Source organism: Orcinus orca, chromosome 14 (assembly GCF_937001465.1).
Source record: "Orcinus orca chromosome 14, mOrcOrc1.1, whole genome shotgun sequence".
Taxonomy (NCBI): domain Eukaryota; kingdom Metazoa; phylum Chordata; class Mammalia; order Artiodactyla; family Delphinidae; genus Orcinus; species Orcinus orca.
The window spans coordinates 13,999,156-14,024,964 of record NC_064572.1 but is presented as its reverse complement, the minus strand read 5'-3'; the positions used below and the strand labels follow the sequence as shown (position 1 = coordinate 14,024,964).

Genomic DNA, 25,809 nt, shown 5'->3' with positions numbered 1-25,809 from the left:
GTTTTTTGTACCACAAGTTCATACCACACTCTAGCTTCAATTTGATTTGACTATAAGAGATCCGCTTGTCTGGAGTAGAGGTTTTGGGGAGAAGAGTGGGTTACACACACATCCAACGCTGTAATACTTTTGGAAGAGTATAAAATTCAGGAGAAATTTAACACTGACTTCTACAGCACTTAACTGGACACAAACTGAATATGGCGCTATGATGCAAACAGAAGTGTTTTTGTCATTGGATATCATGATCACAGTGAAATTTCTAAAGCTGATGGACTAAAGAATGTGAGTTTGAGAAAAGGAGCTAGAAACCTCATGACCAAAGTGATCTGTCAACTTCTGTGCTGTGGTACTTGGGCACAATTCTATAGTTACACTTCAGGTAGCAGATGTACTGACCAATTAATGGGAGCTTAATTCAGCCATGAAGGGTGAGGTTGCCCAAACCAGCACCTCCCCTTGATATAGGTAGACTCTAATGAGGGCTGAAAGCCAGTGGTCCAGAACAGACCCACTCCTGAAACCCAATCTAGGAGGCTTTACAACTGGTGCCAATCCATCCATTCATTTATTCATTCATTATTACTTACTGCCTGGCACTGTGCTCTCTTCTCAGAATACAGAGTGAGCAAGGCAGTGCCAGCCTTCCTGGAGCTTACAGGGGTATCCAGTGCTGTGTCAGGTACTTAGGACAGAGGCTACTGGGGGGTTAAGCCAATAAGGGCCATATGGAGGAAGTGACTTGTAAGCTGAATAATAAAGAGGTGCCATCCAGATTTGTAGGCGGGGTGAGCATAGGAAGAACAGTGATCCTCGTGATTAAGGAGGATAGGAAAGACCTTACTGTATGTTCTTGTTAATAATTAAGTTGCTCAAAAAACAGTTATCAAGAGTCTGCCATACACCAGGCACTGAGCTAGGTGCTAAAAATACAAATATAACAAAAGATGGTAAGATGGTACTCTTTTGCCTCAGCTTCTGCTAAGGCACCAAAGCCAAAACCAACAAAAGAAATGACAAAGACTCCCGTATTCTGAAAAAAATTCTAGAAGACCTACGTAAGAATTGCAGAGGAAGGTGCTGGAAACATTTTTTTTTAAGATTTTGGTTTCGATGTAGACCAATGTTAAAGTCTTTATTGAATTTGTTACAATATTGCTTCTGTTTTATGTTTTGGTTTTCTGGCCGCGAGGCATGTGGGATCTTAGCTCCCCAGCCAGGGATGGAACTCACACCCCCTGCACTGGAAGGCGAAGTCTTAACCACTGGACCACCAGGGAAGCCCCTGGAAACTGATTTGGAAGCCCTTAGTCCTTGAGGATATAAAAGGGTAGAGGCTGAAGGGGCTGAGAGAGACAATTTCTTTGGAGAAAACTGGAGGACTGTCATATTTCTGAACCACCAGAAATCCACACAGTCTGGGGGGAGGAGAGGCGGGGAGGAAAGACAAGGGTGACCCCCTCACCTCAAGTCAGTGAGAGTGGCTGGAGGACACTGCTCAGAAAGTGTGAAGTAGGTTCCCTGGAGATTCCTGTCTGATTCCTGCCTGAGAAAGGCAAATAGTGAGAGGCTTTCCCCGGGGAAGACACAGTCACACCAGGACTTAACTGCATGTCCACAGACCACAGGTCTATCTTCCTGCAACTTAGCATCCTTCATAAAAGGAGCCTGGAGAAATGCAAATCAACACTACAATGAGGTAGTATCACCCCACCCTGGTCAGAATGGCCATCATCAAAAAGACTACAAATAATAAATGCTGGAGAAGGTGTGGAGAAAAAGGAACCCTTCTACGCTGTTGGTGGGAATGTAAGTTGGTGTAGCCACTGTGGAGAACAGTATGGAGGTTCCTTAAAAAACTAAAAATAGAACTACCATATGATCCTGCAATCCCATTCCTGGGCATATATCTGGAGAAAACTATAATTCGAAAAGATACATGCACCCAAATGTTCATTGCAGCACTATTTACAACAAACAAGATATGGAAGCAACCTAAATGTCCATCAACAGAGGAATGGATAAAGAATATGTGGTGTATATATATATGCACACACACACATACACATATATACAGTGGAATATTACTCAGCCATAAAAAAGAATGAAATAATGTTATTTGCAACAACATGGATGGACCTAGAGATTATCACACAAAATGAAGTAAGCCTGGCAGAGAAAGCTATCATATGATATCGCTTATATGTGGAATCTAAAAAAAAAAGATACAAATGAACTTATTTACAAAACAGAAATAGACTCACAGACATAGAAAACAAACTTACGGTTACCAAAGGGAAAGGGATAAATTAGGAGTTTGGGATTAACATATACATACTAGTATATACAAAATAGATAAGCAACAAGGACCTACTATGTAGCACAGAGAACTATACTCAGTATTTTGTAATAACCTATAAGGGAAAAGTATCTGAACAAAGAATAGATTGTAATATAGGTTACTGAATCACTGTGCTGTACACCTGAAACTAACATGACATTGTAAATTAACTATACTTCAAATAAAAAATAAAAGTAAAATAAAATAAAATAAAATAAAGGAGGCTGCCCAACAGGGGCTTCCTGCCCAGCACAAAGAGGCCGGGGATGGGGGGAGAGCAGGGAGGGGAGGAGAGACATCCATTAAGTTACTTGCCAAGTGCAAGTAACTCAGCCCCATCCTTTCTTCTGTTCTTCCTCACTCTCAGCGACACCCTCCAACCTGGAGGGGGAGAAGCTGCCTGTGGGGAGGACGGAGGAGGAGAGGAACCAAGTAGGAAAAAGTGAAGCTAACCTCACGGCCCACCACCCTTAGGAAACATTCTAGTATTAACCCTAGACTATCCTGCAACTGAAAGGGACACAAGTGTCTTCTAAATTATGGATCTGAGGTTTCATTCAGGGAACTGGGCCCAAAGCAAGCCTTCACATGGTTTTAAAGAGATAGTGAGAGAAAAGAATAAAGCTGCTTTCCATGGGTCCCTAGTCAGCTCTGGCCTTTCAACATAACAGTTGCACAAAGATGCATGACACACAGCCTTGCCTTCAGGAAGCACACAATGTCCAACAGGAGAAAGAGGTTTAAAGCAATTATAACCCAACAGGCTAAAAGTTAGAGCTACGATCGTGGGGCATATGGAATGGAGAAAAAAAGGAAGATATACGGAAGGTTTCAATATTTTGTAGATGTTGAAGTAGGGTTGTCAGACAAAATACAGGCCCTCTGGTTAAACGTGAATTTTAGGTAAACAATGAATAAGTTTTTTTAGTATAAGTTATGTCCCATGCAATATTTTTATTTGCTAAATCTGGTGAGGCTATGCTCATGGGACAGAGATTGGCCCTGGGATCCCTCTTATTTTATTTATTTATTTTGTGTGTGTGTGTGTGGTATGCGGGCCTCTCACTGCTGTGGCCTCTCCCGTTGCGGAGCACAGGCTCTGGACGCGCAGGCTCAGTGGCCATGGCTCACGGGCCCAGCCGCTCCGCGGCATGTGGGATCTTCCCGGATCGGGGCACGAACCCGCGTCCCCTGCAACGGCAGATGGACTCTCAACCACTGCGCCACCAGGGAAGCCCCAAGGGATCCCTCTTATTGATGTACCCTGTTCTCCTCGTTGCTCTTGTCCATCCTGGATGCTGGGTTCTATACACATGCCTGTCACACCTGGACCACATCATACCCACCACTCATCTACTGTTACATTTATAACTACTTCACAGAGAAATTGTGAGGATCCCAATGAGGTCATCTCAATATCTTCTCTATGCTGTGATTTCTAAATGGTTTCTCGCCAATTGCCAACCTCTCCGCCTAAACTCTGGAATTATATCCAACTACCTACTCAATCCCTCCATACAGATGGATAGCAGGCAGTCAAATTCTACATATCTCACACAGAGATGGCGACTCCCAAATTTCTTCCCCAAACCCCTCCTTCTTGAGTCTTCTCCCATCTCAGTTTACGATGCACAGTTGATCAGACCAAAGACCCAGGCATCATCCTTGGGTTAACTCTCTTTCCTTATTCCCCACATCTAATCCAATGCCAAGTCCTACCTCTAAAGATATTCCAGATCCAGCACTCCTAACAATGCCCACTGGCAGCATCCTCGTCCAGGCCTCGACCCTCTCCTCTACGTCAACATCCTCTCTCTGCTTCCCCTCTCGCTCAATCTACTCCACCCTGCACCACAGCCGTGGAACCTTTTACAACGTAAATTGGACCACGTCATTCCCCTGCCCAAAACCCTCAGCCCTCTTCCCATTGCCCTTGAAGAAAATCCATATCCTTTGTCACATACCCTCAAGGTCACTCATTCTCTTGTCATGTTTACCCCCCTCTTTTTTCACTGCATTTCAACCCCACTGGCCTTCTCTCCACCCATCAGGCAGGCCAAGGTCACCCACTAGCTGCTCCATCCATGGGGCACTCTCCCCTGGATTGATACATGATTGGCTACTTATCACTATTCGGATCTCAGCTCAAGCATCTTCTCCAAGAATCCTCCCCGATGACCATTTCTAAGGCACTAGCCTTCACCCATCACTTCTCTCCTCATTCTTCTGCTGTATTTCCTTCATAACTGGTTATCACTACCTGAAATTATCTTATGTATTTGCTTCCCAAACAGAAATCAAAATCCTTGCTGAAGTCATGATAGTTAATATCTATTCCCTCCCCCTCAATCCAGAAGACTTGTCATTCTGTCACAGGAGGAGATTATTTTAGTCTGACGGGATTTGTTCTTTACAAAGCCATGCTGTTTACTACTGCTCTTACTAAAATATTTATAAAATAGTTTCACAATTATTTTCTTTCAGCCTCTTTCCAGATATGGAGGTTGTGTTTATCAGTCCAAAAACATCTAGATTATTCTTTTCATAAATATGTGACATTATTTTTGGTAATGTCCAAACTTCTCCTCCACAGATTCTCTAAAATGGAACCAGTGCTTGCTCAGTACTTTAAACTGTAAATAACCAAAATTTTGGATACATATGACTCAGATTTTTTCCTTATTTTAGATTCAATTTATACCTACAAAGTAAAACCACATAGCTCTGTTCCAATACAGAACATAGATGAATGGATAGATAACTAGATTGGTTTCTTAATGTCTCCGTCCCATAGGCATCATTTAAAATTTACCAAATACGTAAAAATACTTTCCTTTATATATGTCACTACTAAGATATTTAGTCTTTCAATTTTCCTTTAGGAACTTTGCTTTAGTTTTCTCATTTTACCTACTAACTTTCAGCATTCTGCATGTTTCTCCTGGTAAATTGCCCTACTTTCATTCCTGCAAGATTCTCATTTACATTCCATGTCCTAGAAAGTGTTTTGCTTAGTCAATTAGTTTTTCATTTTACATTCTTCTATTTCCATGTATGGAAATTACCATCTTGTTCTTAATAAAGCGTATGTAAAAATGTCCAGTCTTCTTGCTCTAGCTCCATCTTTTATTCCTTTTTCAGTTTATACTAATCCAATTTGCGTATCCTTAAAATGCATTTTAATTATTTGCTCATCAATCTTAATCTATTCAGTATAAAATATGTTTAGATAGAAAAAAAAAGTCCTCCTTGTTTTCAACAATGGGCAACAACAACAACAACAACAGCTTATTATTTAGGGAACCACAGCCCCATAGTAGGAGTCATTTAAACCCCTCACAGATGCTGGGTCCCTTCCCTGCTTCCCTAAATCAATCTGAGCCTGTCTTAGTCCGTTCAGGCTGCTATCACAGAAATACCATGGACTGGAGTACTTAAACAATAAACATTTGCTTCTCACAGTTCTGGATGCTGGAAGTCCAAGACCAAGGTACCGACAGATCCCATATCTCTGAGTGCCCTCTTCCTCATTGGCAGATGGCTGCCTTCTCACTGTGTCCTCACATGGTGGACAGAATGACGGAGCTCTGTGGGTGGATCTCAGTAAAGGGCACTAATCCCATCCAAGAGGGCTCCACCCTCATGACCTAATCACCTCCCAAAGGACCCTCCTCCTAATACCATCACACTGGGGGTTAGGATTTCAGCATATGAACTTTGAGAGGAAAACATTCAGTCCATCACAGAGCCTAAGACAAGAAGCACTCAGCAGCTATGGCCTCACAGAGCAAACCTCCAGTCACTAAGGTTCTAGGTCATTCTGGGTTCAGCACCTTGGGCTCTGCGCCTGAGTCCTGTTCTGACCCTTTGTCTCTTTCTAGACTGATATGGTACCTCTCCTTTGTCAGGCTCCACCCCAACACTGGAGGTCTGCCCCGAGCCTCCACCTGGCTGGGTGTGGCTGACTGTCTCCCTACCTATGCTTCCATTTGCCACCAACCCTACTCATTTTCTCCTCTCTCCTCTGTTGGAACTTCTTGTTATGTGTTGGGTCTCTCCATTCTCTATCTCCTCTCTCCACTGAGCCACCTCCAACTCTTGGCACTGACTGATTGCCACAATCAACTCTGGCTGGACTCTAATGCCCTTGCAGAGAAGAGCTGGAACCATTCACCTCCAGTCTGCCTATGAGAGAGATAAATCAACTTCGATTTTATTCTGGCAGTTGAAGTTTGGGGGCCTCTGTGTCACAGAAGTCTGAGCTTGGCCCCTAAATCACCCTAACCTTATTCCTAAATAAGAATTCAAAGCTAGGGATAAGCAGATATTTTTAGGAAAGGCACGACCATGAAAAAGAGAAACCAGAACAAACAGAGAAAAAAAAAAGGACTTCAAGAAGGAGAGAAAATACAGGGTGCAGAATTAAGCTAAATAATGACAACAACAGCAACAATGAATATCACCCCAGAAATGATAAGATGTTGCACCGCTAAAACAAAAACAGGTACCTCTGCAAAAGGAATAACAAGAAAACAAGTAAGAGTTCTTAGAAATTCAAAATGTTAACCAAAATAAAAATTTCAATAGAAATGTTGTAAGTGAAAAATTGAAGAGATTTCCTAGAAGTACAACAAAAAGAGATGGAAAATAGGAGAGAAAGATGAATTACCTGGGGGCTCAATCCAAGAGATTAGGCAAGAAAGAGAGATAAACAACAAGGTCCTACTATATAGCACAGAGAACTATATTCAATAGCCTATGATAAACTATAATGGAAAAGAATATTAAAGTGAATATATATATAGGTACGTATACATGTATAACTGAATCACTTTGCTGTACAGCAGAAATTAACACAACATTGTAAACCTCAATAAACACAACATTGTATACCTCAATAAAAAATATTGATTAAAAAGAGAGAACAGAGAAGATAAAGGGGGCAAATTATCGAACAATAATAGAGTTGAAGCCTCTAAGTAGAAAGTCTGAGATGGCATGAGGAATGTTTGCTCCACTCTGTGTTCGGACTCTAGTTGAGCTTCTGCGAGAAGAAAGTGTCTGCTGTTTAATAAAATGTGCTGACTAAGTAGCATAGGTCCCAGGGGACAGAGAGTATTGGGGAAAACCAGGGGTCCAAGCAGACCAAGCAGGACCAATCTACAGATTGATATGAGAGTTGCGAAACCATTGAGCGGTAGCATCCTTACCATGTGGTATCATCAATATAGGGAAAGGAGAGGACCTAGCCGAAACTTTTTTATCCACTTCTCATAAGTAGAACAGGCAGAACCAAGTTAGAATGACAATGATAACCCCCGAAAGGCCAACAGGTTGTTGGGAGGGATCTAATTCTTTGTACCCAAAGCATCCCAGTTTTGGGTACACGTAGGAGGGAGTCAATGGACATTGATTGAACGAGAGAATGAATGAGTGACTAAGGAGATGAATAACTCTCCTGGAATGGGTAGTATGGGGGACTGTTTGGAAGGAGGATCAGGTTATGAAGGTTGAAGATGTTTGTGCTCTTACAATTCAGTGGATAGTTGGAAAGGCTGGACAGAGAAACAAGGACAGGGACAGAGACAGAGCACCCCAAGGGGTAATGCCACTCCCAGGAGCACAGCCTCCAGACAGAGCAGGGAAAGTTAGCAGCCCTGGGGAAACGTCAAACTAGGTCAGTGAGTATGGAGGGAGGGAGAATTTCAACAGCCCACACATGGATTGGCGGAGGTAGATGAGGTTTGGGATAAGAAGCAGTCATTTTAGAGCCCACAAGGAAAGGAAAGATACTGGCTTGTTCACTGAACTGGTAAGAGAAGCGGGTGCTGAGTAGTTCTGTGCAACAGCTATCACAGGACAATTAAATTCAGTGTTCGGAGGAAGGGAACAAACCAATCCCTCCCACCAGAAAACAGAGCCCTGACAGTGAAGAAAGTGGCTTTGAAAAAAAGACGACTTGCAGAAAATCTCTACCTTTTCCCAAACACCTTATTAAAAACAAGACAAATGAGGTACATCGCAAGTCCAAAAGGTCATATTCTCTAACAAGAATCCTACACGAGTATGTGGCAGAGTGTTTTGTTTCGTTTTCTGGAAGACTACAGCAAAGAGGTGGGGGAGGGGAGCAGAAAAGAAGGAAAAAGAAGAAAGAAGGAAGAAAGGGATTTTGTTTTTTGGCACTCAATTTAGGTTAATTACTCCTCCTTAGGGTATGTAAATCACACAGAGAAAAATTAAGTTAATGATGAAACTAGGTACCATTTCCTGAGAACTTTGCATGAAATGGGCATGGAACTAGATACTGAAACGTGTTCCCTCCCCCTGATTAGATTTCAGTTGCGGGGCATGTTGAATTTGGATTAAATTCCAAGGGCAACAGGAATGTGTTGAAAGGTTTCACGCAAGGAAGTGTCATGATCTGATTTTTTTGAGTAATAAGAAACATTTTTTCTTATTTTTCTCATTTTTAAATTTCTTTAAGTGTTAGCTGACTGTTTAAAGCAAAACTAAGAATATGGTATTGTGGAATTTATAACGTTACGATGTTATATAAAATGTTTGACAACAATAGACTATGAATGGCGGGGAGGCGGGTTGGAAGTTACCGTTACAAGGGTCTTATTCTAAGTATGAAATGCTAGGATTCTATTTGAAGATTTGAACTGTGATACGTTAAAGATATATCTTTTCAATCCTAGAGCAACCACAAAAAGTAACACTAATAAAATGGAGGTAGAGCTAAAAAGCAAAAAAAAAAAAAAGAGAGAAAGAAAAACCAATACAGTAATCAAGGGATCAAAGAACACAGCAATGGGTACACTGATTAAAACTATAAATATATCTTTGAATTCTGAGAAGGATAAGAGAAAACTTTAGCATAGTGTAACTTACCACTTAAACTTATGGAATTTTTTAAATTATTAAAATATTTAACAAAACCTGGTAAATTCTAACACTATTCTTTTAAGTTATAACTATGTAGACTTGCCTTAAGCCAAAATTGGAATTTTCTTTTACATACAATAGGAGAACCCATGAAATGACCATCCTTGTAGTTCCTCAAAGAGTTGCAGGTCAAAATAAACTTGAGATTTTTTTACTCCTAGAAAAAAAAATCAAGGGAGACGTGAGACAATTTCACGGCTAGACATGGGAGTTTAGGCGCTCTTAATAAGCCTAAGTTTCACTGCTACTCCTGAGTTCTTCCTGATTTTGTAGCTCTCCTTTTCCAAGGGAGTTGTCTGCCAGTAAGGGGATTTCTTCCAGGCTGGAGTTATATTAAACACTTAAGTTTTTAAATTAAAACAATAGTACAGTGCACTGACATTTTGTTCCTAGAGCTTGTGGAGTAATATTTTTATGGTTTCTCGGGCAACCGCAGAGGCAAGAGTGGGCAGGAGGAAAGGAGCAGAAGGGCTGGCATCAGTGGTGGGGAGGTAGAAGGAGCACCTCTCTGTGGTGTGCTGGCTTGGGGCCTAACAGGACAGGGCCAGAAGTCCAGCTACTGCCCAGAAAATGGCCCGGATCCCTAGCCTGAGTCATTATCCCATGACTGGAGAATGTCGACAGATTATTTTCTCAAGGAACTAGCAATAAACCAAGAGGGTGTAGGAATTAAGAACTGGTTCTAAAAAAGAAATGTTTATATAGGGCTAGATGTCAGCCTAGGAAGGGCAGTTTTTGGTTGAACCACTATTTGTAGACAATAGGTGCAGGCATGGCCACATCCACAGAGAATGATGTGCTGTCAAGGACTTGATTTTGCCAGTGGGACCAGATTCTGGGGCAGAGTCTGAGCTGGGTCCTACTATCTCTGCTACCTCTATGTTTATGAAACATGGCTCCATCATTATTTAGTCAGCCTCTACTGTGGACCAACTGTGCACAGCACTGAACCAAGGACTTTGGAAATATTAAAAATAAATAAATAAATAAAAAGACCTACCCTACCCCTGCCAAAGATATGAAGCAAATGAGGCAAATAAATTCATACTTATGTGACCCACACATTTTAACTCCTAAGTCTTAAAAAAAAAAGGTAGTCGTGGGAAGGAAAGAAAGTCCAAAAATCCTGTTGGAAGTCAACACATCTTAATAGTTAAGAGTGTTGGCCCTGGATTTGAATTCCAACTTTTATTTACTTGTTATAGATCCTTGCCAGGTACCTATACTTACTGACTCGGATTCTGCAATTGTCAAAAGGAGGGGAAATTCTTACCTCATGAGTTTGTTGTGAGAATTAAGTGAGAAAACGTATGACAAGCACTAGTACAATGTCTGGCATACCACTGGTCCTCAATAAGTGGTAATTGTCACGACTGCTATCATTCACACATGCAGTCTTACCTTTGTCATGACTGGTATATGGGCGCTAGGCATGGTGAACTGCTTCCAGCAATATGGAGCTGGCAGGGATAACCAGGAGCCAGGATCATGGAGAGGCTATGGAAGGTGACTTCTAAGGTCCAGCCCTCCTGGCAAGGTATAGCATCCAAGGGACACTGGAACCTAGGGACAGAGGAGGCACAGTGGTCTTAGCATCAAGGGCAGGAACAGCCTAAACATTCAGTCATCAGTTGGAAACCATTCGATGGGATGCCTGGCTCCAATCACTTAACCTGGGATTTACTAAGGTTCCTACTACTGTACCGAATTCCTGATCCAGAGGGCAGAGAACGGGCCTGGGCAGGGTCAGCCAACACCTACTCCAGAGAATTTTCCAACATTGCAAGGAAAAGTGGTGAGTCCAAGGAGGAGCTACTACCCAAGGAAGCTGGTTGGTTTCCCCTGGGGACCCTGCTGTCACTCAGGACCCCACCTCACTGTCTTCATCCTGAAAACTGCTAGAAGAGGAGGAGAACTATTCACACCTTCCTGCCTCGGGTGTGGCTTAGCTGAGAAACAGAAGCTGTGTTGGGGCTTCAGGAGAATGGTCCAGGGCCCAGCTGCAGGAAGCTGGGCAAAAGAAAAGTGGGGTGACCAGAGATGAGGCGAGGAAGCTTGTCACCATCTCAGTAACACAGCAGAATCCACTTGGGCTAATGAGAAGTTGTTTCACCTCTCTGTTGGGTTAGTCACCCAGTTCAAATTATTTTTAAGATAGTGTTCTATTTATATACCAAACAGCTAAGTATGGAACTGTGTGACTCCACCAGTACTCAAAGTTATTCCACATAGACTAAAATGAAAACATAAATGATAAATGAAGCCAGACCAGGTTACCTCAATTTTCAGATGATCGTATCTAGACAGTAGACAATATTAACATTTAGATGGCTTTTAATCCCAGTCAGAACCAGAGAAAAATGTTTCCATTTGTCAATCTCTTTTCTTTTTTTAACAGTTTTTGATGTGGACCACTTTTAAAGTCTTTATTGAATTTGTTACAATATTGCTTCTGTTTTATGTTTTGGGTTTTGGGCCTGGAGGCGTGTGGGGTCTTAGCTCCCTGACCAGGGAAGGAACCCGCACCCCCTGCATTGAAAGGCGAAGTCTTAACCACTGGGTTGCCAGGGAAGTCCCTGTCAATCTCCTTTTTTAAAAAAAAGCCTCAAATATATTGTAAGTATAAGAAGTGACTTTGAATACAAATAATCCCTTTCTCCAAATGTGGTCAAATTGGTTATAAGAACAACTAAGTCAAACGAGTTTCCTTGAGTTTCCAGTGAGAAGACATAATTCTGACTTTCCTTGACTAATAGAATTGTCATGTTGTCTGGCTAAACATAGAAAATATCGTTGAATGAGGACATAAGTGCTGTCACTTCTAGAACAGTGGTTTTGTGGTGAGAGGATTGGAGACCTGTGTTCTAGTCTCCTGCTCTGGACAAGTCACTCAAAATGTGTTGAGCGTTCACCAGAGCACAGTTCTGAGTAAATAAGGGGTCTGGGAGAAGAGAAGGTTGGTCCTTTCCTTCAGGTGACTTAGCATCTAGTTGGTGTCACAAAATTTAAACCAAAAGTCCAGGGGTGCCCAGTAAGAGAGTTTGCAGTGAGGTTCCATGTTGATAGACGATTCGGAGAAATGGGAGGAACAACATTTAAATGACTCAGGAATGAGCAGGTTCCCAACCTGGGTGAGCAGGTGGTCCTTAGTCCCAAAGATGGAGGTAGTTGCCAGGTGACCTGGGCAGGGCCCTTAGTGGATCCACCGGACAAATGAGGGTGGGAATAATTTCCCTCCTACTTCACAGGAGTGTTGTGAGATGATGTGAGAAATTGTTTAAAACATTTTTTAAAACACATCTGACATGAATGGATAAAGAAGATGGATAAAGAAACGAAATTGAGTCATTTGTAGTGAGGTGGATGGACCTAGAGTCTGTCATACAGAATGAAGTAAGTCAGAAAGAGAAAGGCAAATACCATATACTAACACATATATATGGAATCTTAAAAAAAAAAAGGTTCTGATGAACCTAGAGGCAGGACAGGAATAAAGACACAGAAGTAGAGAATGGACTTGAGGACACGCAGGGGGGGAAGGGGAAGCTGGGACGAAGTAAGAGAGTGGCATGGACATACATACACAACCAAATGTAAAATAGATAGCTAGTGGGAAGCAGCCGCATAGCACAGGGAGATCAGCTCGGTGCTTTGTGACCACCTAGAGGGGTGGGATAGGGAGGGTGGGAGGGAGGGAGACGCAAGAGGGAGGAGATATGGGGGTATATGTATACGTATAGCTGATTCACTTTGTTATACAGCAGAAACTAACACACCATTGTAAAGCAATTATACTCCAATAAAGATGTTAAAAAAAAAAACAACACACCTGACATAGAATCAGACAGCGTTTTACTTAGTTTGCTGATTAGTGGGCTGCTGTCCTTTTAGTTGTGACTTTGTTTCTCTATTATGCATTTCAGACATACATAGTTGTTTTGTGACTCCAGATGACACCCTTTTTAGGAACATGAACAATATATGCCGACACTTCAGTCACAGCCCTACTGCTTATGTGCTGAGACTCTTCTCTGAGCCGTGGCCACAGTCACTGTGTGTGAAGACCTTTCTATTTGTAGCTTCATCGCTTTGCCCTGGGGGTTCCTAATCTCAACAGGGGCTTCTCTAGCCCCGATTAGCTAGGTCAAGTTGCTTAGTCTAATCCTACTGCTTACCTGTGGGACAAGGACAGCCACATGATGGACGTTGGTTGTCAATGCAGCCCTGTAGCATTTCTGCCTTCCCTGCCTATAGCCCTCAGATGGTTAGAGACTGAATGTCCTGTTTACCTCGCGTAATTATTTTGTGTAGACAAACTGACTTCCAGTAATTGGATTTTTTTTTTTTTTCGGTACGCGGGCCTCTCACTGTTGTGACCTCTCCCGTTGCGGAGCACAGGCTCCGGACGCGCAGGCTCAGCGGCCAGGGCTCACAGGCCCAGCTGCTCCGCGGCATGTGGGATCTTCCCGGACCGGGGCACGAACCCGTGTTCCCTGCATCGGCAGGCGGACTCTCAACCACTGCGCCACCAGGGAAGCCCCAGTAATTGGATTTTTAACGTTATATTAAAGAGCCTCTGTGGTTGTACTTGCAAAGGCTGGCAATGCGGGGGGGCGGGGGAAGCCAAGTAAAGAGAGCAGAGAAAGAGAGACGGTACTGAATAGATTGAGTAAGAACCACGCCTTCCCCTCCTGCCTCTAGTTTGGTATCTCAACCCTCAGCAGCTCTCCCGCCCCAACTTTCCTTTCCTGTTACTGACACAGAGCCTGGAAAGAACAAGGTGACGGAGAGAGGGAATGAGAAGATGGAAAGGTAACATGCTAAGAGGTTTCAGGGAAACCAAAGAGATCAGTGGCACCCCCCTAATGCCTTCCTGCTCATCCCACTTTTGCTCTCTCCCCATACCATTTCCAGTTAAGTTTTATCTTTTGCTCAGTTGCTTAAGCCCTTAGAAGGCAATTTCTCTGACCCCTCTGGTGCTGTGGAGTTCAAGCAGGAATTCAAAAACTAAACTCACTCTCACCCTTCCCTCTGTTCTCTTGGCATTCAGGAAGCCCCAGACCTCTGTGGAGTTTAAAACCTAGTTTGGGTGCCCTGGTCTTAAAGAGGCTGACAGTCACTGCTTGATGGGTAAAAAAAATCCAGCTCAACCTCATCTTAAAAGAAGAGCTAAAATCATAGAAAAGATAATGCATGGGGTGGAAATTCAAAGATTGTCATAGCAATTCATAATATTTGCACTATAATCTTCCATTTTCCTGAATTTTTAGTCCTTCTCTTTTACGGCAAATCATTTACTATATGAGACGTTTATTACCTTCAAGCTACAATATTTAGTGCCCAAGAATGTTATGAGGATCATCAATACATAGTCACGTGTATTCCTGAGAGGAATGACCTAAAGTGAACTAACACAATGTTATACTGGGTGCTGCGTACAAACTGGTATTACTAATACCAGTAATTATTGAGATACATATGTCTTAAATGCATCCCAAAAATCTACATAACTTTTCATACCTGCTTAAATAACAGTTGTTAAATTGCCAGGAGGATTCTAAAGCATTAAGAAATGCACAAGGAAAATTTCTAGTGCTTTCCTCCTTTATATACTCAACACAGAGTTATTAACATCCTGAAAAATCATCTTTCAACCTGCTTATAAAATTGAAAACCTACACGTGGTATGGAAAGGGGGAATTAACTTGGACTATAAAACAGTTAAAAATGAAGACAACCTTCCAAAGAATGAGAGAAAATGCCTTTTACAACAGATACAATTATGGTTTGGCTAGAAGAAAAGCCTATCCAAAGCTACATGTCCTAACGGGTTTGAGTTTCTCTGCATAGAATACTTTTTGGCAATAAGCCAGAAGCAGAGCAGAGAGGGAAAGAGAGAGACTGTGTGCGTGTGTGTGTGTGTGTGTGTGTGTGTGTGTGTGTAAAATTTACTCATTCGTTCACTTAATGTTGATTGACCACTTAGTTTATAACAGGCACTGGGGATAGAATAATGAACAAAACAGACAAAAATCCCTGCCTTCATAATATTTATATGCTAGAGGATAATACATATGCAAATGTACAAGTCACCTAATTATTTATACATAGGCTCAAAGGTATATGTGTACATAGACATATGGATTCTGTTAAAATATTTATTTCCTTCCTATTTGCAGCAAGAGCTTAATAATACAATAATTATAATCTATGTTCCTAGTTGTTTTCTGCTTCAACGAACCTTTTCAACCTCTCCTTGGTGGGTACCTGAATAATGCTGAATGGTTAATCAAAACCCAGAAAAAAAAAAGCTCTAATATTGCTGGACCTTGAGTTAAACCAAGACAACATTTAAAAGTGAATTCCTGGGCTTCCCTGGTGGCACAGTGGTTGAGAGTCCGCCTGCCGATGCAGGGAACACAGGTTCGTGCCCCGGTCCGGGAAGATCCCACATGCCGCGGAGCGGCTGGGCCCGTGAGCCCTGGCCGCTGAGCCTGCGCATCCGGAGCCTGTGCTCTGCAACGGGAGAGGCCACAACAGTGAGAGGCCCGCGTACCGTAAAAAAAAAAAAAAAAAAAAAAAAAGTGAATTCCTGGCTTTAGGTTCAAGATGGAGAATAAATGGAATGGAAGGACTACTGCCCTTCCCTCCCAGAATCCCACTCATGTGAGAGCAAAAGAAAGAGACACAAATGGAACAAACCCAAAGTAGTACAACAAATGGAAAAAGTTAGCTATCAGTAAAGCAGTATTGTTGACGAATTCTGGAATGTGGAAAATGTGTGGAATATTTGAACAGAAAAAAATGAAGCAGAGGAAGCTACAGTCCAGAACTTGCATCAAGGACGAATGAAAGCACGTGTGGGCCAGGATTCAACCCCATCTCCTGTCATTGGCCTGCACCACTGGGCTCACCTGTAACTAGCCCCCCACTATAAATGAAAGAGGAGAAATGAAAACTGATACTACAGAAATACAAAGGATTATGAGACTACCGTGAAACATTATATGCCAACGAATTGGATAACCTAGAAGAAATGGATAAATATCTAGAAACATATAACCTACCAAAGCTGAATCATGAAGAAATAGAAAGTCTTGACAGACCAGTAACAAGTAAGGGGATTTAATCAGTAACCAAAGACCTCCCAACAAAGAAGAGTCTGAGATTAGATGGCTTCACAAGTACACAATACAGTATCGTTAACTACAGTCCCTAAGCTGAATATTAGATCCTCGGAGCTTATTCATCTTACATTATAACTGGAAGTTTGTACCCTTTGACCAGCATCTCCCCATTTCCCCCACCTCTCAGACCCTGGTAATCACTATTCTACTTTCTGTTTCTATGAATTTGATGTTTTTAGATTCTACGTACAAGTGAGATCATACAGTATTTGCCTTTCTCTGACACTTCACTTAGCATAATGCCCTCAAGGTCCATCCAGGTTGTTGCAAATGGCAGGGTTTCCTTCTTTCTCATGGCTGAATAATATTTTATTCTCCTTCCTGAATATACAGCTAAACTACATTTTCTAGCTGCAAACTCCTCCCCCATTGCATTTAGGTGGGCCCATGTGACAGAGTTCTGGCCAATGAAAGTGATTTACCATTTCTAGGCTTGTCCATAAAGCATCCTTCATGGTCTTCCATTCTTAAACTTTCTCTTCCCTCTGTGCAGCTGGAAGTGAAGGACTCTACGCCCTCAGAGACTGATAGGGCTAAAAGACGGAAGGATCCAGAAACCTTGAGTCACCACCTGGAGAAGGGTTTCCCTGAAGAGCTGCTCAAATGGGAATAACTGCATCGGATTCTGGGGAGTGACAAATAACATTGTTGTGTGCATTAAGCCGTTGACATTTCGTAGCTCAGAACTCCATGAGAACCTGCCACTCGCACCTGAGATAAAGTGATCATAGGGTGAGATCCGTGTCTGGAGATTTATCGAAAATAGGACCTCAAACCAGGTAGATAAAGGTCATGAGTTTAACCACAGAGCCAAAATGGATAGAAGTGAGTGGATTTTTAGTGTGGTAAAATAGTCATAACAAAATTTGCCATTTTAACCATTCTTAAGGGTAGGGTTCAGTCGCAGCTCACACATTCACATTTCTGTGCAACCATCACCACCATCCAGCTCCAGAACGTTTTCATCTCCCCAACCCTTTCAGCTTAGGGAATCTACCCACTAAACACTAACTCCCCATTCTCTCTCCTCCCCCAGTCCCTGGCAACCACCATTCTGCATTCTGTCTGGATGAATTTGATTATTCTGGGCACCTCATAAAAGTAGAATCATACAATATTTGTCCTCTGTATCTGGCTTATTTCAATTAGCATAATGTTCTCAAGGTTCATCCATGTTGTAGCCTGTGTCAAAGTTACCCTCCTTTTTAAGGCTGAATAATACTCCATTGTATATATGTAGACCACATTTGTTTATCCATTCATCATCTATGGACACTTGGGTTGCTTCTATCTTTTGGTTATTGTGAATAATGCTGCTATGAACATGGGTGTGCAAATATCTCTTCAAGTGTCTGCTTTCACTAGAAGTCACGGTTTTGAGGAATCAAAAAATGAAAAATCCAAGGTGAGAAACTGTAAAACAAATAAATCAGAGGTGATATGGAAGAGTCCCTGACAACTGTATATACATATACAGATGACTGCTGCTGCTTTTCACACATGCCCAGTGAGGGCTCTTGTAGGCAGACTGCAGTTGTGTGAAGGGACCAGGAACAGTTAGCAATCTGTTCTCATCCTTTAACACATCTAAACTATTTCTCCCAACCCCTTTGTGACCAAAGATACAAATTTAAGAATCATCTGGCTGAACCATTTACAATAGCCAGTTCGTGGACGCAACCTAAATGTCCACCAACAGATGAATGGATAAAGAAGATGTGGTACATATATACAATGGAATACTTCTCAGCCATAAAAAGGAATGAAATAATGCCGTTTGTAGCAACATGGATGGACCTAGAGATGATCATACTAAGTGAAGAACGTCAGAAAGAGAAAGACAAATGCCATATGAGATCACTCATATGTGGAATCTAAAATAGGACACAAATGAACTTATCTGTGAAACAGAAACGGACTCACAGACACAGAGAACAGACTTGTGGTTGCCAAGGGGGAGGTGAGTGTGGGATGGGAATGGAAGGATTGGGAGTTTGGGATTAGCAGATGCAAACTATTACATATCTGTATAATTGAATCACTTTGCTGTACACCAGAAACTAACACAACGTTGTAAATCAACTATACTTCAATAAAATAAATTTTAAAAGAAGAATCATCTGGCTGAGATGAGTGAGTATAATCTATGTCTATAGCCTCAGACTCATTAATTGTTCAAGAAATATTTACCGTATCTTCTGTGTGCCAGGCATTGTGCTAGGCAATTTGCATATACCTCTGAACAAATCAGACAAAAATGCTGGCCTTATCCTAGTGAAGGGAGACAGAGAGTTAAAAATAAGCATCATAGTTAAGTGACTTATCTAATGTTTTATATCACCATCATTGTATTCATTCACTTATTCATTTATTTATTTAATCATTCAACAGTCACTGAATATATTTTATAAGCAGGCCCTGGGATAGAGCTGTACACAGGATACCATTCTACTCCATTTTCAGAGATGAACTAACCAGTATTCTATGTGTGAAATATGGTGTGTTGTGTTTTATTTTAGAGTTCTAGTATTTAAAATAAAAACATGAAATAAAGATTTGAACTAAAGAAAAGACTAACAATTAAGTATGTTCGGTTCCTGGAAACTTAATTGTAAAATAAATTAGAATCCACATGATAAGAGTACTTAACACTATTAAAAAACGAGGATAGGGCTTCCCTGGTGGTGCAGTGGTTGGGAGTCCGCCTGCCGATGCAGGGGACGCGGGTTCGTGCCCCGGTCTGGGAGGATCCTGCGTGCTGCGGAGCAGCTGGGCCGTGAGCCATGGCCGCTGAGCCTGCGCGTCTGGAGCCTGTGCTCCTCAACGGGAGAGGCCACAGCAGTGAGAGGCCCGCATACCGCAAAAAAAAAAAAAAACAAACAAAACGAGGATAAAATAAACTCAGGGCACTCCTTGGGGCGTTCTTGTGTAATTGCAGATTTATCCTTCAGTTACACTGTAATGGAAAGAGGCAAGAATTCCTGAAAGCCTGACAAAAATCACTTGATTCTAAAAGTGTTTATACATATTTAGCCTCTCAATGGTAACAAGTCTCTGGTATGCTTTTCCCTTCAGAATATTCCTCATATCTGGTCAGAAAGCATAGCCACAGAATGATACAGGGGAGCTTATGTGTGTCAAAATAGTGAGAAATACTCTTTTGGGTAAAATGTGAGTTGACATTCCTTGAAGAATGGTATGAACAATAAATGCTGAAGAGGGTGAGGAGAAAAGGGGACCCTCCTACACTGTTGGTGGGAATGTAAGTTGGTATAACCACTATGGAGAACAGTATGGAGGTTCCTTAAAAAACTAAAAATAGAACTACCATAGGACCCAGCAATCCCACTCCTGGGCGTATATCCGGAGAAAACCATAACTTGAAAAGACATGTACCCCAATATTCATAGCAGCACTATTTACAATAGCCAGGACATGGAAGCAACCTAAGTGTCCATCAAGAGATGAATGAATAAAGATGTGCTACATATATACAATAGAATATTACTCAGCCATTAAAAAGAATGAAATAATGCCATTTGCAGCAACATGGGTGATCATACTAAGTGAAGTAAGTCAGACAGAGAAAGACAAATATCATCTAATATCACTTATACATGGAATCTAATTTTAAAAAATGATACAAATAAACTTATTTACGAAACAGAAATAGACTCAGACACGGAAAACAAATTTACAGTTACCAAAGGGGAAATGGGGGAAGGGATAAATTAGGAGATTGGGATTAACATATATACACTACTATATATAAAATAGATAACCAATAAGAACCTACTGTATAGCACAAGGAACTCTACTCAATAGTCTGTAAAAACCTATATGGGAAAAGAATCTGAAAAAGAATGGATACATGTATATGTATAACTGATTCACTTTGCTATACACCTGAAACTATCACCACATTACACATCAACTACACTCCAATATAAAAATTTTTTAAAAGAATGGTATGTCGTTTCAGAGCTGCAAGAGAAAAAGGAATATTCATAAACTATCAAGAGATGAAACAGTAGAAACTAAGACCAATTATCCAGTGTAGCTAAAAAATGTAATTCACCCTCCTGCCAAGGGGGGTGGTAGGTGGGAAACTCTCAGAGCTGCCTCCACGCTCCCCTTAGGTTCTGCTCAGAGGCAATCCGAGGCTTCCTGCAGGACCTCAGTCTGTCCTTGGAAGAGGAGAGCCCCAGATGGGCAGACAGGAGGCTTTCATAGAGCCCTGCCCCCCTCCCTACTTCCCTGCTTCCCGCTCTGCAGCCCCTCCCAAGCTTCCTCTTTATCCATCACAAAAAGCCACCGTACGTGTTACCTTGTGTCAGGTCCCATGTGCAAGGCAGCATTGAACAGTAGTGTAAGTGCCTGACATTAAGCTTTTTGATTGTAGTGTAAGTGCCTGACATTAAGCTTCTGATTGTGGAGGCATCCCTTTCCCAGGACATCCATCTCGAACAAACACCCTGCCAGCCGTGTGATACAGCTACCAGCTAAACAAGCAGAGGGGGAGCTAGGCCACTGCCACCCAGGAAGCCCCCTCTCAGAAGGCCTGGGAACCCAGATAACTATTAGAGGGACCACTGCTCCCTGCCTGCATCCTAATTTGCACTCTTAGGCCTCACGTTAGCCAATAAAGAGTGAAGCCCTTTAACCCTGGACACGCTACCCTTGGATCCTCACAAAGGCAGAGCCCCAGGTCCACACTCTTTCTCTCTACCCGTGACCTCACTGTGTGGGTCCTGGGTGTGCCGTGTACCTTCCAAGACCTGTGAATTATAGATCTTGATCCTCGAAGCTCCCTGATGGTTGCTGAGGTACGTCATGCAATTATACTGAGAACCACAAGGGCCAGTCCAGCCACAACCTTGGCTCTGGAAATGTCTGTGGGCTCAGTGTGGGTCGCACAGTCCCAGGCGAGTCCCTCAGGCATTCCCAGCTGACAGCACTTCTGCCTGTAGGCTGAGAGCCACACAAGGCAATTGTTATACCAAGCACAAGGAGCCTCGGCCCCTTGCCGGGGCCTGAGTATCGGGCAGTCAAGATCCCCAAACTCCCTTGAGAGTTCATCTGTCAAGTTCTCATAGGTTCTAAATGTCTCAACAGGAAGGAACTCAGTCACTTCTGAGGGTGCTGTCTCCAGATGTATGTCTGTGATGAAGCCCCCACTAGTCTTCATGGAAGGAGGAAAAGCAAGGCAATTTGGTGGGTGTCTGTGGAAGGTGGCCCTTTACCAGAAAAGAATGCCCTTTGTTCCAATGTTATTAACCTCAGGGCTGCCCAGAGCACGTGGCTGTCACTGCACACCTCCAGGGGGCTCCGTCCATGTTCACCACAATGACAATGGCGCTCCCAGGAGCTGTGCAGCGTGGCAGCCCGGCCCGCTCATTTGGTGACTGGATGGTGCTTGGTTTGCTTCTCTTTCTCCTCCTTTTCCTCATCTTCCCTCTCCTCCCCCTTCCTCAGTGGCCTCACTGGCAATCACAGGAAGAAGGGAAGGCTGCAGCTCAAGGGCCAGCCTTCCCCTGGGAGCAGAGACCCAGCCCGGGGAAGAATGGAGAAGACAGAGAGAGAGAGGATTAGTTTACTTTCTTTCAAAATGGACCTAACATTAGAGAACAGATTTGTGGTTGCCAAGGGGGAGGGGGGTGGGAGAGGAATGGATTGGGAATTTGGGGTTAGCAGTTGCAAACTAGTATCTATAGAATGGCTAAACAACAAGGTCCTACTGTACAGCACAGGGAACTAGATTCAATATCCTGTGATAAACCATGATGGAGACGAATGTGAAAAGGAATGTACATATGTGTATAACTGAGCCACTTTGCTGTACAGCAGAGATGAACACAACACTGTAAGTCAACTATACTTCAATAAAAAATAAATTTTAAAAAACTGGAAAAAAATGGACATAGCAAAACTTAACAAAGCAAACAAACAAAAACTCACCAGGAAATCAGAAGTGTAAGACAAAGAAATGAGGAGATACTGGAATATAGACCTATGTCTCCTTTGTCTTTACCCAGAAAAATTTCAGCTGTATCACCTGAATAGCCCATGGACGGGGCAAAGGTGAGTACCCGCGTTCTGAAGCAGGTCCCTTAGACGTCTTCTGACTACCCGCTCGCTGTACTTGTTTTTCAATGTCTAGTCTTTAAATTCTATGCCATTTCTATTCTCAAAAGAAGCAAGTCAACAGGGAGTCAGGGTAACACGGTGAAAGGAGTATAGGACTGCAAAGCACGATTTCTCATAAGCAGTTGTTGGGGGCTCTTACCAGTGGGGAACTTGATATTTTTCTGGGCCTCCTTGTTTGAGAAAATGAGGGAACTGTACTAGCTGATCTCTAAGGAGATCATTTTGAAATTCACTGTGGCCTTTCCCCGCTGCATCCAAGAGGCCACAAATGAAGCCCATGGAAGGACCACCATGTGGCCGATGCCCTGCCCCCCTTTACCCTGTGCTCAGACACCACAGTCCTACAGGATCCATGCCTATGACCTGTAACAATTCAGTCTACGTGCCGGAGCTCAGGACCCCCAGGGAAGACGCCAGCAAGGCTCACATTTATTGCCCTTCATCTCCCACCCTTTGGACGACTATTTAATGGGCACCTCCTGTGTGCCAGGCTCTGGAGGGTGATCTGGGAATCAAAGGAGGCAGATTTCTCCCCTTAGAGCACTCACAGTCCAGTGCGGGGAATTTAACACCAGCACTTTCGCAACAGGGTGACAGGTGCTTTGACAAAGCACGAAGAGGGTGTCGCGGTCACCATTGCGAGTGTGCCCCTTCGCACCCCAGCCCCGGGGGAACAAGGGCCACAGGACTTCTTGATAAGGGAAAACAGTCCGCTTATAGAAAACGGTGACGCACATCCCTATCTCTAGTGACGATTTGGAAAGGTCAAAACTTACCCGCGTGGCAGAAGGCAGCTCTACCCAGTGAAGGGAACCAATAGGAATCCAAGTGGCAAAGGGGCCATTTGTTACCTGGAGGAAGCCTTGGGCCACCCTGGGCTTCAGAAATTCTCTGCTGGGAAAGGATCATCAAGCTCTGGGCCTAGGAAGGTAGGTGGGGCTTCACCTCAGGGAGGACAGTGGCAATTCAATGATTCCAGCCATTTTCTCTGCCCCCCTCGCCAGCCCCCGACACCCTGTCTCCCTCCCCAATTCGTCTCAGCCACGCTGCCTCTGGGAAGACAGAGGGACCACGGCGTCCCCACCCCAGATGCCCCCTGGGACCCAGTGACCAGTAGGTAGGGGAGCTCTGCTGATATCTGATGCTCAGAAGCATCAGAGAGTCAGTTGCCCGGCCTCTCCCGTCATGGGAGGGATGGCTGCCTGAGGAACATGAAACATTAATGAAGAGAATCTAAGTGCCTGGACTTCCTTTCTCCTCAGACCAAACCTAATCAATAAAAGTCTCCGCTCCTGCCAATAAAGGGCAGGATAAAGGCGCATTACCCCTGGACGGTCAGAGAGCCATTGGAACTACAGAATATTCGGAGCTGGAAGGCCCCTCAAGGTCCCCCAGGTGTGGAGAGGGAAACGGATGCTCAGAGTTTCAGTGATGTAGCCTCCAGCACCGCAGAGTGAGTGGCAGATTCTCGCTTCAGACCCACCCCTCTGGATGGGCTCTGACCACACAGAGTCAGGACCAGGAAGCCCATCGGCCTCACAAAGCCATGGGGAGGCAGGTCAAGGGGTGACATGTGGCCAAGAAACCTCAGCTCCTTTTCCCTTGAAGAAAACCCCCAAGTGGGAATAGAGAGAAAAGAAGCTTATCCAGGCTCACCACTGCCTTGACCCTGCCTGGACTCCTGGGCACACTGGTGTCCTCTGCACCTTGGGAGTAAACAGAAACAACAGACCTGGAACCCTGCTCAGGGGTGGTGGCCGGGAGAGCCTGCGAGGCACAGCCAGGGCGCCCCGGGCCTGCCCTAAGCCCAGTGAGTGTTCTGGGCAGCAGGGCACGTCTGCGGCCTGTCTGGGTTAATTCGCTCACAAATGAGGTAATAATGACAGAGCTCTTCTGAGCCAGTTGAGTTTTCCAGGCACGGAGTCAAGTAGCCTTACTTAGTCCTATAATTTAAACCGTTTTTGTTTTTTTTTTTAATCTTGCTTTGGGAATTGACAGTGCTTTTAAAAATTCCTTAAGATTTTACTTTTTAGAACAGTTTTAGGTTCACAACAAAATTGAGAGGAGGATACAGAGAGTTCCCATATGCCCCCTGCCCCCACCCGTGCACAGTCCCCGCTGCACTGTCAACAACCACCCCCAGGTGGGACATTTGTTCAGTGGATGGACCTACACTGACACATCACCATCACCCAGAGTCCAGAGTTTATTTACGTTAGGGTTCACTCTTGGTGCTCTATTGAAGGTTCTTGTTTTGAGGCTTTTTATTGAACCGGCAGTGTTTTCTTCCCTGAGTTTGGGGGAAAACTGCTTTCTTCCCCAAAGTGTTCTGGTGGAAAAAGGACAGCCCCGAAGTCAGAGAGAACACAGCACAACGGACCTCGTTCCCCTCCTGGCGCCGTGTGAGGTCACCGAGTGACACGGAACGCCAGTCACCCTCAGGTTCGTGGGAGAAATGAGGACACTGGCATATCATAAGGGCCGAAGCCAGGGAGGAGACAGAGGCCACCGCACAGAGGTGGCTGAGTGACAGGAAGCTCTTCTCTCTGCGTTAGCTTTGCCAAAGCTCGTGAGCACACTCCTGTCAGCAGCGGGGAGGGTGACAAAGGACGTAGAGCAGGTGACAACCACGCGAGGGGCTGGGCGCTCCTGACACTGACAGCTCTGCATCTCCATGCAGGGAAGCTGGGCATGGGGTCACCGAACTGGTGTGACTGAATGGGCCAGAAAAACAATCACGAGGACAGAAGGACATCCGTGGGTCACAGATGCTTTCTCAGCGCTGGGCTTCTCATAATATTCTACTCCCAAACCTCTGCCTAGCAAAGACCTCATGGCCAATCATAATGAACGATGGTGACGCGCCCTGTGTCCTCTCCTCAGAGCACCTTGAGGAAGCTGGCAGCTCCAGAGGAGACTGGCGAGCCCAGAACACCTGTGTGTCTGCTCTGGGGACCTTGCTCATCCTACAAGAGAGAACCAAGGCCAGAGACACCATGATGGCCAAATACCCTGGGCTCCAGCCTGGATATGTGCCTCACCTTCCAGTAAAAAGGCCGTCGGTACTACCCCACCAGGCCCCTCAGCCCCGCCCACCTCAGAATTCACAGTGATGTCATAGGAGGATGTATGGAAGCACATAACCCAGAACGGCAGGAAAGGGCTTCTGGAGAAGAATCAGAGAAG

At 43.8% G+C, this 25,809-nt stretch overlaps 1 long non-coding RNA gene across 3 annotated transcripts; it reads right to left on the bottom strand.

Moving 5' to 3' along the window:
• Window positions 1–9,331: 9,331 nt before the first annotated feature.
• LOC125961050 (uncharacterized) lies at window positions 9,332–24,417 on the bottom strand. Of its 3 annotated transcripts, none has more exons than XR_007471351.1 (3): window positions 24,280–24,417; window positions 10,691–10,852; window positions 9,332–9,446 (listed from the first exon to the last, which is right to left on the bottom strand). It is a non-coding gene; the product is annotated as an uncharacterized LOC125961050 (long non-coding RNA). The 3 variants fall into 3 exon arrangements; XR_007471353.1 differs by having other exon boundaries at window positions 24,356–24,371; XR_007471352.1 differs by lacking the exon at window positions 24,280–24,417 and adding an exon at window positions 16,899–17,095.
• Window positions 24,418–25,809: the final 1,392 nt, after the last annotated feature.